Source organism: Capra hircus (genome assembly GCF_001704415.2).
Source record: "Capra hircus breed San Clemente chromosome X unlocalized genomic scaffold, ASM170441v1, whole genome shotgun sequence".
NCBI classification, from domain to species: Eukaryota; Metazoa; Chordata; class Mammalia; order Artiodactyla; family Bovidae; genus Capra; species Capra hircus.
Window position 1 is genome coordinate 6374394 of NW_017189516.1, and position 17008 is coordinate 6391401.

The following is a 17008-nucleotide window of genomic DNA, read 5'->3' on the forward strand; positions in this document are numbered from 1 at the left end:
CAAGATTTTGAAAACTTACCGTCTAAAATTATCAAAAGATTTTGTGACTTCTGACCCATTGACAAAGTATTGGTTATTTAATTTTCCTTGGTTATTTAATTGGTTATTTAATTTCCCTTGGTTATTTAATTTTCCTAAAGTGAATCTTTAGTAAAATCACCAAAGTTTTCTAATACAATGAATCTACTTACATACATGGTACTTTTAAAGAAATGTTAAAATTTTGATTACAGTAGACGGAGTGAAAACTGATGTAATTTGAAGTAAGTTAACCAACGGTAGGCTCAGACACTAAGGATGCAAAAAGAAAACATATAATTTCATATAAAATATGCATTATATGGTTATTTATTAATCTTGGATTTACATAATTCAAATCAAAAGCATGGATATGCTCTAAATTTCTCATGATTCTTTCAGAAACTTATGGATACTAAATAGCAAATCTAATTTGCTTAGGTAGTGAATAACATATAGTGAAGTAATAGCAGCATGCTTTCTTGCCAATTATGACTTGCACACATTTTATTTTTATGTAGCCATTAGTAGGAACACTTTAAAATTTGATTTCCCCTTTTGAGTACAGATATTTCAAAACTACACACACACACAGCTTTGTTGCTGAAGTAGTATTTTTTAACCTTTGTTTAGTAATATGACTATGATCTTAGGTATCTGTATTTTCCTTATAAAGAGCAGCAACAAGAAAAAATATTCTCAGGAAACTGAACTCTATGCCTTCTTACAGTTGTTCATAAGACAAAGACAGATCCTCTCCAGTGATCAGAACTAAAGATTTGAAATAAAGTCTCTTCCATTACACAAAAGAAGATTTCCTAAGTATAAAAGTAGAGATGAAAACGAATGAAAATTTACTTCTTTGTATTTATTTTAATGGAAAGATAATATTTAATATGCTAATACTAATTCTGTAATTGGTGCACCCCAGAAATTTTTTAATAAAGTGTTCTTCACTTAGAGTAACATTTGTAAAATTTAGTTGTATAATATTTGGTTTCTGCTCATTTTTGTAACAAATTTAGTCTGCAACTTATTTACCTTCCTTAAGAAAGAGTGTCTAAAATGACAGGATAATCCGTTTAAACTCTGCATTTTACCCACTTAAGTTTTTTGTGGTCTAGAATTGTATTAGAAACACTTTCCGTTTTGTTTTCTTTTTTCTTTTTACTGTGGGTATGTTCCTCTCTATCAGAAAAACTGCTTCTACTTTAAGGTAGCAGGGACTCAGATTTCAAAACAGAATATTTAATGACAAAATCAAATTGTTGATTTTATTGAAAACTTTATAATATGCCACATCTGATGATGTATATATTTAGATGATTGCAAGTTATTTTTGTATAGTTTTAAATAATTCTGAATTCTAAAAGAATTATTAAGGGAAAGAGATAGTGAGATAATTATTTGGTAATGGGATTATTTCTTACTATACAAGGCATGCAACCCACCATTTTTAGTACTTTTATTTAATGTAAACTTACAATCTGTATACACTTTGGTAGTTAAAAGATTCAGACAAAAATATATCCATTGTTTCTTAAAAAATAAAAGCACATTTTCGGTTTTGACTTTTAAGTTAAAAATCTGATGCTCATAAAGTAATGTAAAACAGCTTTCACATCACTATTGTACAGTTGCTACCATAACAAATGTTTTCTGTGGCTCTCATGTGAAAACAAATTCTTAGACATGTGGAATATTTTCATGGATAGGGAGTGCACATGCATTTCTACAATTCCAAAGCATCAATATGGCTGTGAAGGGAAAACATACTTCAGCTTATATGCATACGCTCCCCAAAATAATTAGATATAATTTTATTTGTGATATATATATATATATATGAGTTCCTGTAGGGAAAGAGTTAATCTTTTTTTAACTAAAGCTTTACTTTTGTAATCTATCCAGTACTCCAAGTTCTGTCATTGATCTATGATTTATGTGATTTAAACCACCTCTTGGCTGTTACACTCATTTCTGTCCAAGATGCTGAGTTGAATACTAATTACAAGATCAAATTTATGCTTTTGGGCTAAGCAGCTGAATGAGTTCTCCACGTAGGATTCCCTTCTCCATTCCTGCCACAGTTGAATTTTAAAAAAGCATTTGTCAGAGAAAAGGATAAAGGGAGAAACAAATAAAATTTTAAATGTTTTAATTAATATATTTTAATATACTAAATAATTGTTTTTTTAATCACACATATGCAGTCCTGAATGGAGATGTGGTCATGTGCATAGAAGACATAAACTGTATATTTTATTGCTTCTGTGTGTGGGTCTGTATGTGTCCATGTCTGGGAACATTAGAATAAACACTCAAATGAATATTTATGGATTTATTCAATATACTAGTTGAATTAATAGTAAGATCCAGTCCACAGAGTGCAAAGCTTTCATTCTACAACTGTACTCCAAAATTTCCAAACAGTAACCAGTATGGGCCACGGATAACCAATTACCACATTGGAAGAGAAAGAGAATTTGTTGAAGGAGTAATTGAAGAAATGTAGCTGACTAATTTTCTGTGAAGAGCAGTGGTATTCAACTGGGAGTTATTAATATATTGTCTTACAGGGGACATTTAGAAAAGTCTAGAGACATTTTTGAATATCACAGCTGGGATGCAAGTTGTTTGGTATCTAATGGATAGAGGCCACTGATGATGCTAAACATTTACAATGTAGAGGACAACTCTCCACAACAAAGAATTGTCTGGCTCCATGTGTGAATAGTGACACTGCTGAGAAACCTTGATCTAGAAGTACTATAAACCTGTCGCCTATTATGCATATTCATAGGTAGTGCTTTAATTTAGAAAGATGGTAATGATAACCCTGTATGTGAGACAGCAAAAGAGACCCAGATGTAGAGAACAGTTTTTGGACTCTGTGGGAGAGGGAGAAGGTGGCACTGGGATAACCCAGGGGGATGGTATGGGGAGGAGGTGGGAGGGGGGTTCAGGATGGGGAACATGTGTACACCCATGGTGGATTCATGTTGATGTATGGCAAAACAAATACAATATTGTAAAGTAATTAGCCTCCAATTAAAATAAATACATTTAAATTAAAAAAAAAAGAAATAGAGAAAAAATTAAAATACTTACTATTGTTCACTTCATAAAGAAAAGTCACACAAAATAACTGGGCCAAACAAATGGCAGAATCAGAGTGGTTGGATCTAGCTGTGATCCAGAAGCACAATTGTAGAAGAATGTAAAACTAGAAATGCCACTATCTGAAATGTGTTCTTTTTTATTTTTTTCTTTAAATTCAGTGAAGGCTCTCAGTCTGGTTTTGATTTTAGAAGATGCTAGCTCCTTCTTTTTTTTTTTTTTTTTCATATATACATGCATACCAACTTAAATTCTTTTCTTTGCATCTTCCCAAGTATACATTTATATATTGTTGATATATGTAGTCACTTTTATTTTGGAGACCTATATTTTTATTTGAATATGAGTCAGAATCCTTTAGGCATCTTTTTAATTCATGGCAATTGTACGATTGTATTATCCTTGGGGTCATGGACATTTATTCTTAAGACAGTTGTGTTATTTAGCCAAGTCATTATTTCCTGCAGGAAATGACTACATCTTAGATAGAACTCACTCTATAAAATGTCAGCACAAAAAAAGCAATGGGATCCTCATTTCCAAACTGGAATAAAAGCTGTTTGTTCTGATTGGTCCATTAAACTTAAGAATTCAGAAAAGTTTTTTTTTTTTCCTCTGTGTGTGTGTGTGTGTGTGTGTGTGTGTGCGTGCACGTGAATTTAATTATGTTGCTGCTGCTGCTGCTGCTGCTGCTGCTGCTGCTGCTGCTGCTGCTGCTGCTGCTGCTGCTGCTAAGTCGCTTCAGTCGTGTCTGACTCTGCGCGACCCCATAGACGGCAGCCCACCAGGCTCCCCTGTCCCTGGGATTCTCCAGGCAAGAACACTGGAGTGGGTTGCCATTTACTTCTCCAATGCATGAAAGTGAAAAGTGAAAGTTGCTCAGTTGTGTCCGACTAGTAGCGACCCCATGGACTGCAGCCTACCAGGCTCCTCCATCCATGGGATTTTCCTGGCAAGATTACTGGAGTGGGGGGGCCATTTAGATGATATTAAACTTTAGATTTAATACCTATCCATTACATCTTGTGACAAAATGGAGATGTCACAGCTACCAGTATGGAATGGGGATGACTAGAAGGAAATGGAAGCTGAAGTTAGACCAGTTCCTACTTCTGTTGCTTATACTAACTAGCTAAACTATTTGACTATTAGTTTTCTCATCTATAAACTTAGAATAAGAGCATCTACACAATTTGACTGCTCATGAGTCAAATGGGTCAATGTTTCTAATTCTGTAAAGAAATTAAAAAAAAAAAACTTCTATTATTATTACAGCATTAGCTTCTCAAACCTGAAATTTACATTGAAAAGGAACAATTATTCAGAGAAAATTTTTCAGGGGTAAAAGTTGTAGAAAACAATTTTTCAGGATAAAAGTTGTTTAAAGAAGGGGATGAGTTTAATATGATAGTTTGCAAAAGAAAGATACAACATGGATTAATAGCGTACCTTGGTAAGTCATCTGACTGTAGCAGTGGGGAAAGTCGGGAACAACTGACATTTGGATATTCAAATAAGCAGTTAGAAATTTGGCATCAGGGAAGGAAATCTATAGGCATTCAGTTCAGTTCAGCTGCTCAGTCGTGTCACATTAGGCCTTGGCAAAGAACTAGTGTTCAGGGAAGAGATTCTATGTCCTGAAAGAGAAATGGAAAAATTCATCAAAATTAATCACTATCACAATGGATTATCAGGAAAGCCATTCTTTCAGAGAAATGAGACTGGAAGCAAATAAAGGATATTCTTTACTAGATTTTAAGTAATACCACTTGAAGTATAGTAGTACAGTTCTTTATAAGCAGCAATACTTCTCTACTTAACTGCTGTTTTTTCCATAATGATATAAAGTACAGTATATTCAAAGATAATTTAAATAGAGAATAGAAGAGATTCACACGGCTGTAATAGTATATGAGATTTCATCTAAATAAGTCTGTTGATCTTAACTCTAAGGAAGTTTTAGCCAGTCCTATAGTAGCAATTTGGTTTTAAAAATTGTCTTTAAAGTGAATAAAGCTATGCTACCACCTGCAAAGGATTTCAAGGGTAGATATGAATGGTCTATTCAAAATACTTTAAGTAATCTCTAAATATCAAGATTGGTATTAATAGGGGAGATTTACTTTTTACTTGGGTCCTGTTCTCTTTTGCTGGTTATGTATATAACCAGTTCTGTGACTAATATAGATTACAGGAAGGTGGAATTTAAGATCTTCTGCCGCAAATACTTTGAATTTAATCTGTTATTGTACTTTAAGTATGATTGTTGTTCTTCAAATGGTGTGTGGTTCAAGAAGACACTTAGATGGCTAAGCCTTTCCTATTCTGTTATATGAAGATACTACTACATATATTTAAATATGATTTAATCCAGAATTTTATTTCTATGAAAATTTCAACAATGGTCAAGTTACATTGCAAAATGATTTTTGATTCCACATATGAAATGTTCAGACCTTCATCATCTCTCACTTAGATTATTGAAATAGCCCCTTAAATGGCTTCCATGATCCCAGTTTCTCACCTTTCAGTTGTTTTTTTTTTTTTTTTTTTTTTTTTTTACATCAAAGACAAAATCTGGTTAGGAATAGTCCACCTACCCTCCTCCATTTGCCAAGAAATAGTCAACTTTTACTATGCATCAGTACCACCTAATAAACTTTCTGAAATGTAGATGTAGGCATCCCCACCCCCAGGGATATGACTTATAGCATGGGATAGAGCTAACTTATCTGAATTTTAACTAGCTTTTGGTTGACACCAATGTATGAGTTTCTTTTGCCACACCTTGAAAAACAGTACCATAGTGAGTAAACTTCAAAATCTTTTTCAGGGCTTTCAGCATTCTCTAAAGAGTAAGATGATAATTCCTGTTTTGGAATTCAAGGAGTTCACTTCTAATATATTATCAAATTCAATATACTGGGAACTACTGCAACTACTACATAAAAGTGAATGCCAATTTTTATAAATCTTTAATGTCCTAGAAAGTTAAAATGTTACTTATTGATTGTCTTAGTCCATTTGGTCTGCTATAACATAATTCCACAGAGTGCCTAATAAATAACAGGAATTCATTTTTCATAATTCTGGATGCTGGAAAGTCTAAGATTATGATGCCAAAATGGTTATGTTTTGGTGAAGTCCTTCCTTCTTCTGGGTTTCTTATTCATGCTTACCTACTGTGTCCTCACATGGTAGAAGGAGTGAAGCATCTCTGTGAGATTTATTTTGTAAGAATTTTAATCTCAAGCTAGTTCATGAGAGTTCCAGCCTAAGAATTTCAACATATGAATTTGGGATGGACACAAACATTCAGACCATAGCAGTGGCCTCTGGGCATCATAGAGTTATAGATTATTAATGACCAAAATAGTTTTGTATTCTGTGTGTAGAAATCTTGCATTTGTTTTTTCCCTAGAAGTAAGTATAATTAGCCTTGTTGACATTCACTGCCAACACTACTCCTACTCTCTGGCTCTAGGTCTCGCTCTACTCTGATGGGCCAATATCACTCCTTTCTCTTACTGCCTATTCCTTTTGGGGTCTCCAATTGGTCTGATGAGAGACTGGTTTAGGAGATATTGGGCAAATCAAGCAACATTGGGTACTAGACCACAAGATATGCATTCAGCTAAGAATGTAGAGTAACCAAAACGTAAGAGTCATTAAGAGAGGGTGCAAAAATACCCAGGTAGATTACTGTGCCTTCAGATGAACTAGTTAACTTTTCAAAGTCTCATTGTGGAAGGAAGCAAAATGAATTCTACCTCGTTTGAATCTGATTATTTCATCAAATAGCTACAATTTAATTGCTAAAACACTGACTACATTTACTGAAAGCTGTTTATATAATAAGGCTTCATATGTGTTTGCTGAAATACATTTTCTGCGAAACATCATTTCTTTGTTGATATTTCTATACAGTGATGTTGTTTTTAAGTGACTATCAAATGAAAAATACTGTGCAAGGTTTTCTTTCATGAAGGAGATCAACACTGGGATTTCTTTGGAAGGAATGATGGTAAAGCTGAAGCTCCAGTACTTTGGCCACCTCATGAGAAGAGTTGACTCATTGGAAAAGACTCTGATGCTGGGAGGGATTGGGGGCAGGAGGAGAAGGGGACGACTGAGGATGAGATGGCTGGATGGCATCACCGACTCAGTGGACGTGAGTCTGACTGAACTCCGGGATATGGTAATGGACAGGAAGGCCTGGCGTGCTGCAATTCATGGGGTCGCAAAGAGTCGGACACGACTGAGCGACTGAACTGAACTGAATTAGACATTGGTCTTTCCATTATGTTTTTTTTTTTTCAAAATTCATGTCTCAATTGATATATTTCCCATTCTCTATTAGTAGTGTTGCATCATTTCTTCTCCCTCAATTCTTGTCTTATTGTAGCAAATAATTGAAACAACAGAACAGGACAGCATAAGCAGATAGGATTTAATAAGCAAGCAGCAAGCAGTACACTCTTGAGACATGAAAGCAGATCAACTCCCATAGGAATTACCTACTGTGTCCTTACAGTACATACACAGCGTGGAGCCCTCATGAATGAGATTAATATTTTTATAAAATAAATCTCACAGCAATCTCTCCCTCCTTCTACCATGTGAGGACACAGTAGCTAAACTTGTCCCGGTTTTCCTTCTTATGTTCCCTCGGTTTCCGTCTTTTGTTCCCTCCCCTAAGCAGTCCCCAGAGTCTGATTGATTCTACCCCATGAAAAATAAAGCTTCAGCCTGAGATCAATCAGGGAAGGGAGTGTTTTGGGTGTGTTTTCCCATCAGAGGTCTTCACTCCAGCCCACAGTTTCTCTTTTTTGAGGTATTTTTCTTTTCTTTGTTTGCCCTCCATGTGGTTCTTCTAGTTGCTGCTTCCTCTGACTGCTATCTTTGACCCTGTTTCCCTATTCTAACTACCTAACAGCAACTTTGGAAATAATAACTAAATGAAAGTATATTGAATTTGCTTAACTTTAGAGTAATAGATGAAGGAAGAAGACATCATAACACCATGAAAAACAAAACAGACATTAAAAAGTTTCTCATAATGCCTGACCATTAGGGTCTGGCAACTTGAAATGCAATATCCATATGCAAACCAGACCTTCTGGAGGGTGTCCATCTTTCTGCTAAACACAAATATAAATGTGCACAAATTCATTCCCAGTTGTATTCTGTTTTGATACCTGTGAATGAAAGAACATATATACATGTTAACGAAGATCACCCTCAAATTCCTTCCTTCCAGTCATAACTATGTCTGTTACTATGAGAAAGCTTTAAGATAATGCTCTCCTAACTGGAACATTTCATCAAATAGCTCTAAGCAGACAGTTTGGAAGGCAATGATAAATAGTGTTTATAGTGATGATTCTGGGGCATTGTAAATCCTCAAAATAAAATGCAGGTAGGCCCAGTATAGTTTTAGTATTCTTTTCATTTATCCTATTCTATGTCTTCAAAACTTGGGGATGCATGTTACGTGCATTGTACGTTAAATGTGCAAACTCATTTTTAAACAATACTATGTTAAATCAAATGTTCCACTTTTCAACTTTTTTTGAGTAAAAGTACATCTACTGTATTTCATTTGGAGTTCTCATTTATCTACATTTTCAGCACTTCCAGATACTGTATTCTCCTGAATCTTCTGTTTCTTAAAATTTAAAACTCTAAATTCCAGTTTCTGGTTGCAAAGCAAATGTGGAAATCTTGATCTTTCTGTTGTTTTTAATGTTTAAACTAAGTTCCAACATCAAGCAATAGGTTAAAGTGAATTGACAATGTTACTATACTTTCAGCATTGTGTATGATAATGCTAAGTATTATGACAAATATTAAACACTTGATTCATTCAGTAATACAACAAATAATTGTTGAGCAGTTACTATATGCAAGGCACTGTGCTAATAAAAACGATTACTATATTTCTCTTCTAAAACTTAAATGTTTTCAGTAGTTGTTGTTGTTGTTGGCTAGAAAGCATATGTTAATCAAAGAATCACACAGATAACTAAAATTCTAACTGGCAGAAAGGTCCATAGTGTTATTAAAACATATAAGAGAGGGATTTTACCCAGTCTAGGGAGTAAGGGATTTCTGCCCTTTGGGGATTATCATGCAAAAAATGTAAATGTAATATTGTTGATGAAAACAATCCCAGAAAATTATTATGGCAATAATAAAAAAAGAATGAATCATTGTTTGCCTTACTATTCTTTGGAATGAAATAATTATTTGATTATATATTCTGAATTTTTCAAAGCTCCTTATAAAAGAAAAACATATTAAATAAGTCCAGAGTTTATAACTTAAATGACTACATTGATCATATACTTTAGTGAGATGAATCATATACCGAAAATAGTTGGATATAAAACCAGTTCAGCATTAGAAATTGTTTTGAATTTCACTAAATTAAAGTGACACATATATATGGAAATTACACAGATGGTACTGATGAACTTATTTGCAGAGTAACAATGGAGATGCAGATATAGAGAACAGACTTGTGGATATTGGACTGGGGGAAGAGGGGGTGGTAGGATTGGAGAAAGTAGCATGGAAATATATACATGACCATATGTAAAATATAGTCAGTGGGTATTTGCTCTATGACTCAGGGTGCTCAAACGTGTTCTGTGGCAACCTAGAAGGGTAGGATGATGTGGGAGGTGGGAGACGGTCAAGAGATAGGGGACATATGTATCCCTATCGCTGATACAGGTTGATGTATGGCAAAAACCAACACAATCCTGCAAAGTAATTGCCCTTCAATTAAAAATAAATACGATACAGTAAGGCAATGATCTTTCAACTAAAAAACGAATTAATTAATTTAAAAATGTAGGCTATTTTACATACATGAAAAATAATAAGAATGTAAGCCAATCAAAGCATATGCAATAAATAAATAAATAAATAAAACTGTCTTTGGGGAAAAAATCTTTGATACAAATAGATTTTAAGCCACTCTCCTGTTATTCTTATAACCCAGTTAAAAAGCAGCACAATGAGCACAAAAATAATGAAAATTTCAGAATCTTTTGATAATAAAATACATATTAGATGTTCAAATTATCACAGGAATTAGTCTTAAGGTTCGTCAAAGCAAGAATTCCATTTCTGACAGGGGCATTTGTCTCAGTTTTATTTCACTTAATATGTCAGCACATTTGGAAAAATCAGCAGTGGCAACAGGACCTGAAAAAGTCAGTTTTCATTCTAATCCCAAAGACGGAAAATAACAAAGCATGCTTAAACTACTGAATAAGGTTATACTCAAAATCTTTCAAGCTAACCTTCAGTAATACATACACTGAGAAATTCCAGGTGTACAAACTAGGTTTTAGTAAAGAAAGAGGAACTAGAGATTAAATTGCCCGCATTTGTTGGATCATGGAGAAAGTAAGGAAGTTCTAGAGAATCAAATGTTTCTGCTTCACTGACTTCATTAAAGCCTTTGACTGTCTGGATCACAACAAACTGCAGGAAATTCTTAAAGAGAAGGGAGTACCAGACCACCTTATCAGTCTCCTGAGAAACCTGTATGTTGATTGAGAAGCAGCAGTTAGAACGGGACATGGAACAAATAACTGGTTCCAAATTAGAAAAGGAGTATGACAAGGCTGTATACTGTCACCTTACTTATTTAACTTTTATGCCTAATCAGTTCAGTTCAGTCACTGAGTCGTATCTGACTCTTGTTGACACCATGGACTGCAGCATGCCAGGCTTCCGTGTCCATCAACCAACACGCAGAGCTTGCTCAGACTCATGTCCATCATGTCAGTGATGCCATCCAACCATCTCATACTGTTGTCCCCTTCTCCTCCTGCTTTCAATCTTTCCCAGCATCAGGGTCTTTTCCAGTGAGTCAGTTCTTCGACTCAGGTGGCCAAAGTATGGAACTTCAGCTTCAGCATCAGTCGTTCCAATGAATATTCAGGACTGATTTCCTTTAGGATTGACTGGTTTGATCTCTTTGCTGTCCAAGGGACTCTAAAAAGTATTTTCCAACATCACAGTTCAAAAGTATCAGTTCTCCAGTGCTTAGCTTTCTTTATGGTCCATCTCTCATATCCATAAATGACTACTGGAAAAACCACAGATTTGACAATACAGTCCTTTGTGGTAATGTCTCTGCTTTCTAATATGCTGTTTAGATTTGTCACAGCTTTCATCCCAAGAAGCAAGCCTCTTTTAACACCGTGGCTGAAAGCACCATATTCAGTGATTTTGGAGCCCAGGAAAATAAAATCTGTCATTATTTCCATTGTTCTCCTATCTATTTGCCATGAAGTGATGGGACCAGATGCCATGATCGTAGTTTTCTGAATGTTGAACATTAAGCCAACTTGTTCACTCTCCTCTTTCGCTTTAATCAGGAGGATTTTCAGTTCCTGTTCACTTTCTGCCATAAGGGTGGTCTCATATGCATATCTGAGGTTATTGGTATTTCTCCTGGAAATCTTGATTCCAGCTTTTGCTTCTTCCAGCCCAGCGTTTCTCATGATGTACTCTGCATAGAGGTTAAATAAGCAGGGTGAAAATATACAGCCTTGATGTACTCCTTTTCCTATTTGGAACCAGTCTGTTGTTCCATGTCCAGTTCTAACTGTTGCTTCCTGACATGCATATAGGTTTCTCAACAGGCAGGTCAGGTGGTCTGGTATTCCCACCTCTTTCAGAATTTTCCACAATTTATTGTGATCCAAGGATTGGATGTTGGTTGCTCTGCGTGTTGGTTGATGGACACGGAAGCCTGGCATGCTGCAGTCCATGGTGTCAACAAGAGTCAGATACGACTCAGTGACTGAACTGAACTGATTAGGCATAAAAGTTAAATAAGTAAGGTGACAGTCAAAGGATTTGGCATAGTCAATAAAGCAGAAATAGATGTTATTTTGGAACTCTCTTGTTGTTTTGATGATACAGTGGATGTTGGCAATTTGATCTCTGGTTCCTCTGCCTTTTCTAAAAGCAGCTTGAACATCAGGAATTTCATGGTTCACATACTGCTGAAGCCTGGCTTGGAGATTGTTGAGCATTACTTTACTAGCATGTGAGATGAGTGCAATTGTGCAGTAGTTTGGGCATTCTTTGGCATTGCCTTTCTTTGGAATTGGAATGAAAACTGACCTTTTCCAGTCCTGTGGCCACTGCTGAATTTTCCAAATTTGCTGGCATATTGAGTGCAGCAGTTTCACAGTATCATCTTTCAGGATTTGAAATAGCTCCACTGGAATTCCATCACCTCCACTAGCTTCATTTGTAGTGATGCTTTCTAAGGCCCACTTGACTTCACATTCCAAGATGTCTGGCTCTAGGTGAGTGATCACACCATTGTGATAATCTGTGTCATGAAGATCTTTTTTTGTACAGTTCTTTTGTGTATTCTTGCCACCTCTTCTTAATATCTTCTGCTTCTGTTAGGTCCATAACATTTGTGTCCTTAATGAAGCCTATCTTTTCAGGAAATGTTCTCTTGGTATCTCCAATTTTCTAGAAGAGATCTCTATTGTTTCCCATTCTGTTGTTTTCCTCTCTTTATTTGCATTGATTGCTGGGGAAGGCTTTCTTATCTCTCCTTGCTATTCTTTGGAACTTTGCATTGAGATGCTTATATCTTCCCTTTTCTCCTTTGTTTTTTTGCTTCTCTTTCTTTCACAGCTATCTGTAAGGCATCCCCAGACAGCCATTTTACTATTTTGCATTTCTTTTCCATGGGGATGTTCTTGATCCCTGTCTCCTGTGCAAATTCAGGAACCTTCATCCATATTTCATCAGGCATTCTGTCTATCAGATCTAGTCCCTTAAATCAATTTCTCACTTCCACTATATAATCATAAGGGATTTGACTTAGATCATACCTGAATGGCAGAGTGGTTTTCCCTATTTTTAAAATTTAAGTCTGAATTTTGCAATAAGGAGTTCATGATCTGATCCACAGTCAGATCCCAGTCTTGTTTTTGCTGACTGTATAGAGCTTCTCTATCTTTGGCTGCAAAGAATATAATCGATCTGGTTTTGGTATTGACCATCTGGTGATGTCCATGTGTAATGTCTTCTCTTGTGCTGTTGAAAGAGTATGTTTGTTATGACCAGTGTGTTCTCTTAGCAAAACTCTATTAGCCTTTGCCGTGCTTCATTCTGTACTCCAAGGCCAAATCTGCCTGTTACTCCAGGTGTTTCTTGACTTCCTACTTTTGTGTTCCAGTGCCCTATAATGAAAATGACATCTTTTTGGGGTGTTAGTTCTGAAAGGTCTTGTAGGTGTTCATAGAACCGTTCAACTTCAATTTCTTCAGCATTACTGCTTGGGGCATAAGCTTGGATTATTGTGATACTGAATGGGTTTGCCTTGGAAAGGAACAGAGATCATTCTAGTCAGAGAGGTAAAAAAGAGAGATAGAGCGAGAGGGAACTTTCCCTCTAAAATCTCTGAGGCACAGCCTGGCCTGCTCACAGAACAAAAGGTTGAGTGAATACCAGAAGGCTGGGGACTGGCCCCTCCCCTTGTCCAAAGCAGAGAAGCAGGCAAGGGGCAATCTCAGCCCAAGAGACAGCATCCTCCACCAAACTGTAAGCAGGCTCCCAGTTATTAACGAAGCCTTCCTATGATGATGGATGGTTGGCATCTGCCAGGAGGGTCGCAGTCAGTGATCAGCTCTCCAGAGGAGACACACGGCACATCTGAGATGGTGCTCTCACTGCGCACCCAAGAAACTAAGGGGCTGGGACCAGGGAGGTGATAAGACACACCACCCAGCAATGAGAGTGTGCTCACCAAGCACCTAGTCACCTGAGCTGCTCAGACCCAGGAAGGGCACAAAACGCAGGCACAACCAAGTCTGTTCCTTTGTGGAGTACCCGAGAAACTGAACCTGCTCAGCTTAGACCTGAGAAGTGCACGCAACCCAGGGCCAGTGTTAGACAGTTTCCCTGCAGTGCAACCTGGAGCCTGAGTAGTGTAGACTGGGAAACCACACACACCATGAGCAGGGGCAAATCTATTGCAGCTCAGACACTGCAAGCACTCCCCACATATGCCAGTGATATTTGTTTGCAGTGTTCCTCCCTCTCCACAGCACAACTGAACAAGTGAGCCTAAATAAGTGACCACCTTTGTCCCCTTATGTCAGGGCGGAAATTAGACACTGAAGAGATTTGCAAACAAAGGAAGCCAAAATAAATAAAGAAGAGGGAACTTCTTTGGAAGTAACAAGTGCAACAGATTAAAACACTGTGAGTGAGTGAGGGAGTGAAGTCGCTCAGTCATGTCTGACTCTTTAAGACCCCATGGACAGTAGCCTACCAGGCTTCTCCATCCATGGGATTTTCCAGGCAAGAGTATTGGAGTGGGTTGCCATTTCTTTCTCCAGGGTATCTTCCCAACCCAGGGATCGAACCCAGGTCTCCTGCATTGCAGACACACGCTTTACTGCCTGAACCACCAGGGAAGCTAGTTAGCACTAATTGCATTGGAAGGGGCCTATAGACGTTGAGAAGAATTATAAGCTGAAACAATGAATTATCTGAAACTGAACTGACCCACATTGCCCTCAATAGTTCCAGAGAAATTCCTAGATATATTTTGCTATTATCAATTTGTAATTTTTAAAATTTTTATTTCTCCTTTAACTTTTATTTTTATAACCTACTATTACCTTGCAAAAAACAGACCCTATGTTTAAGGCAAATTTCATATATATAGTTTTTATAATTTTTGTGACTTTGCGGTTTTTTTTAATGTTGTATTTTTGAGAGCCTAACCTTTACTCTAAATTTTCAATCTTTGCTTTTTGATTTTTGTTATCTATTTTTTACCTTTAATAATTTAATCTTCACTACCCATTTTTACTTAGGAGTGTGATTAGTGGCTTTATTGCCCTCTCCCCCTTTTGACTCTCCTTTTTCTCCCCAGGTCACCTCTGTCTCCTCTATTCTCCTTCTCTTCTGTACCCAACTCTGTGAATCTTTTTGGGTGTTCCAGGCTGTGGAGAACACTTAGGGAACTGATTGCTTGCTAGATCTGCCTATCTCCTTTAGATTCCCCCTCTTCTCCTCCTGGTCACTTCTATATCCTTCCTTCCTCTTCTCTTTTCCATGTAACTCTGTGAAGCTCTCTGGGTGTCCTTCACTCTGGAAGATCTTTTCACCATTAAAATAGTTGTTTTTATCACCAGTGCTGTATGGATGGAGAAATCTTGAGACTACTGCAAGAATAAGACTGAAAGCTAGAGGCAGGAGGCTTAACCCAAAACTTGAGAACTCCAGAAAACTCCTGAAACCAGGGAACATTAATTGACAAGAGCTCATCCCAAAGCCTCCATACCTACACTGAAATCAAGCTCCACCGAAGATCCAACAAGTTTCAGAGCAACACATACCAAGAAAATTCAACAAAATAGGAACATAACCCTGAGCATTAAAATACAGGCAGCCAAAAGGCCCACCAAACTCATAGATGCCTCAAAACTCACTGCTGGACACTTCATTGCACTCCAGAGAGAGGAGATACGAGATACAGCTTTATCCACGAGAACACCAACACAAGCTTCCCAAGCCAGGATACCTTGACAAGCCACTTGTCCAATCCCACCCACAGGGAAGGATCTCTACAATAAAGAGGAATGACAAACTACCTGCTTACAGAAAGGCCACCCAAAACACAGCAATCTAAACAAAATGAAAAGGCAGATAAATGTTCAGCAGGTAAAGGAACATGATAAAAGCCAGCCAAACCAAACAAAAGAGGAGGAGGTAGGGAGACTATCTGAAAAATAATTCAGAATAATGATAGTAAAAATGATCAAAAATCTTAAAAACAAAACGGAGTTAAAGATAAATAGTCTAGAGTCAAGGATTGAGAAGAGGCAACAAATGTTTAACTGTTGGGACCTGACCTGAGCCATGACAGGCTCGACGGCCCACACTGGGCCTAGAACGCAGGTTCTTGTAAGCATGAGTCATAATTCTAGGCAGCCCCACCAAGGTCCCTGATGACACCAAGGTCCCTGATGACACCAAGGTTAAGTCAATCACCACAATGACCCAAGGTTGAGTCAATCACCACATGCCAACTACACTATTGCTAAGACTAAAGACCGCCTGTATATAAGCAGCTGTGATTCAGAGCTTGGGGCTCTCGTCAAGACTCCACTGCACTGGATGAGACTTGAGCCCTAGCTCGAGCTATCAATAAACCCCCTTTATGCTTTTGCATTGCTGTGGACGTCTATTCTCTCAGTTTTGGGGACTCGGACACTGGGCATAACATTTGGGGGCTCGTCCAGGACTCCTTTTAACTGAGGGGAATAACACCCTCCCGGCAGAAGGGGTTCCTTAACCTGAAAGAGGTTGACCTAGCTGGCATAAGGCCAAGGCCCAGAATCATGCTGGGAAGGTGGCTGGCTCTATAGGGGGATTATACCTAGCTGGTATAAGGCCCAGGCCTGGCATCGTGCTGGGAAGGTGGCTGGCTCTGTAAGGGGATTAAACCTAGCTGGCATAAGGCCAAGGCCTGGCATCATGCTGGGAAGGCGGCTGGCTCTGTGGACACCTTGTTGGTAAGATAACCTCAAGGAAAAGGAAGTTTCTGGGGGGGCCCAGGAAGACCTAGTGCTGTGTTCTCAGCCAATGTGTATTTGTTATCTGTTTGTTGTGTCTGTGTGAGTGCGAGCATTGTCTCTGCTCTTTGTGTGTTCATTTTGTCTCCTGTGTTCTTCTCTGTAATCATGGGGCAAGCAACTTCTACTCCTTTGTCCCTTATGACTGACCACTTTTCTGATTTTAAGTCCAGAGCATGAAATCTATCGGTGTTAATGAAGAAGAACAAACTAATGAGTTTTTGTTC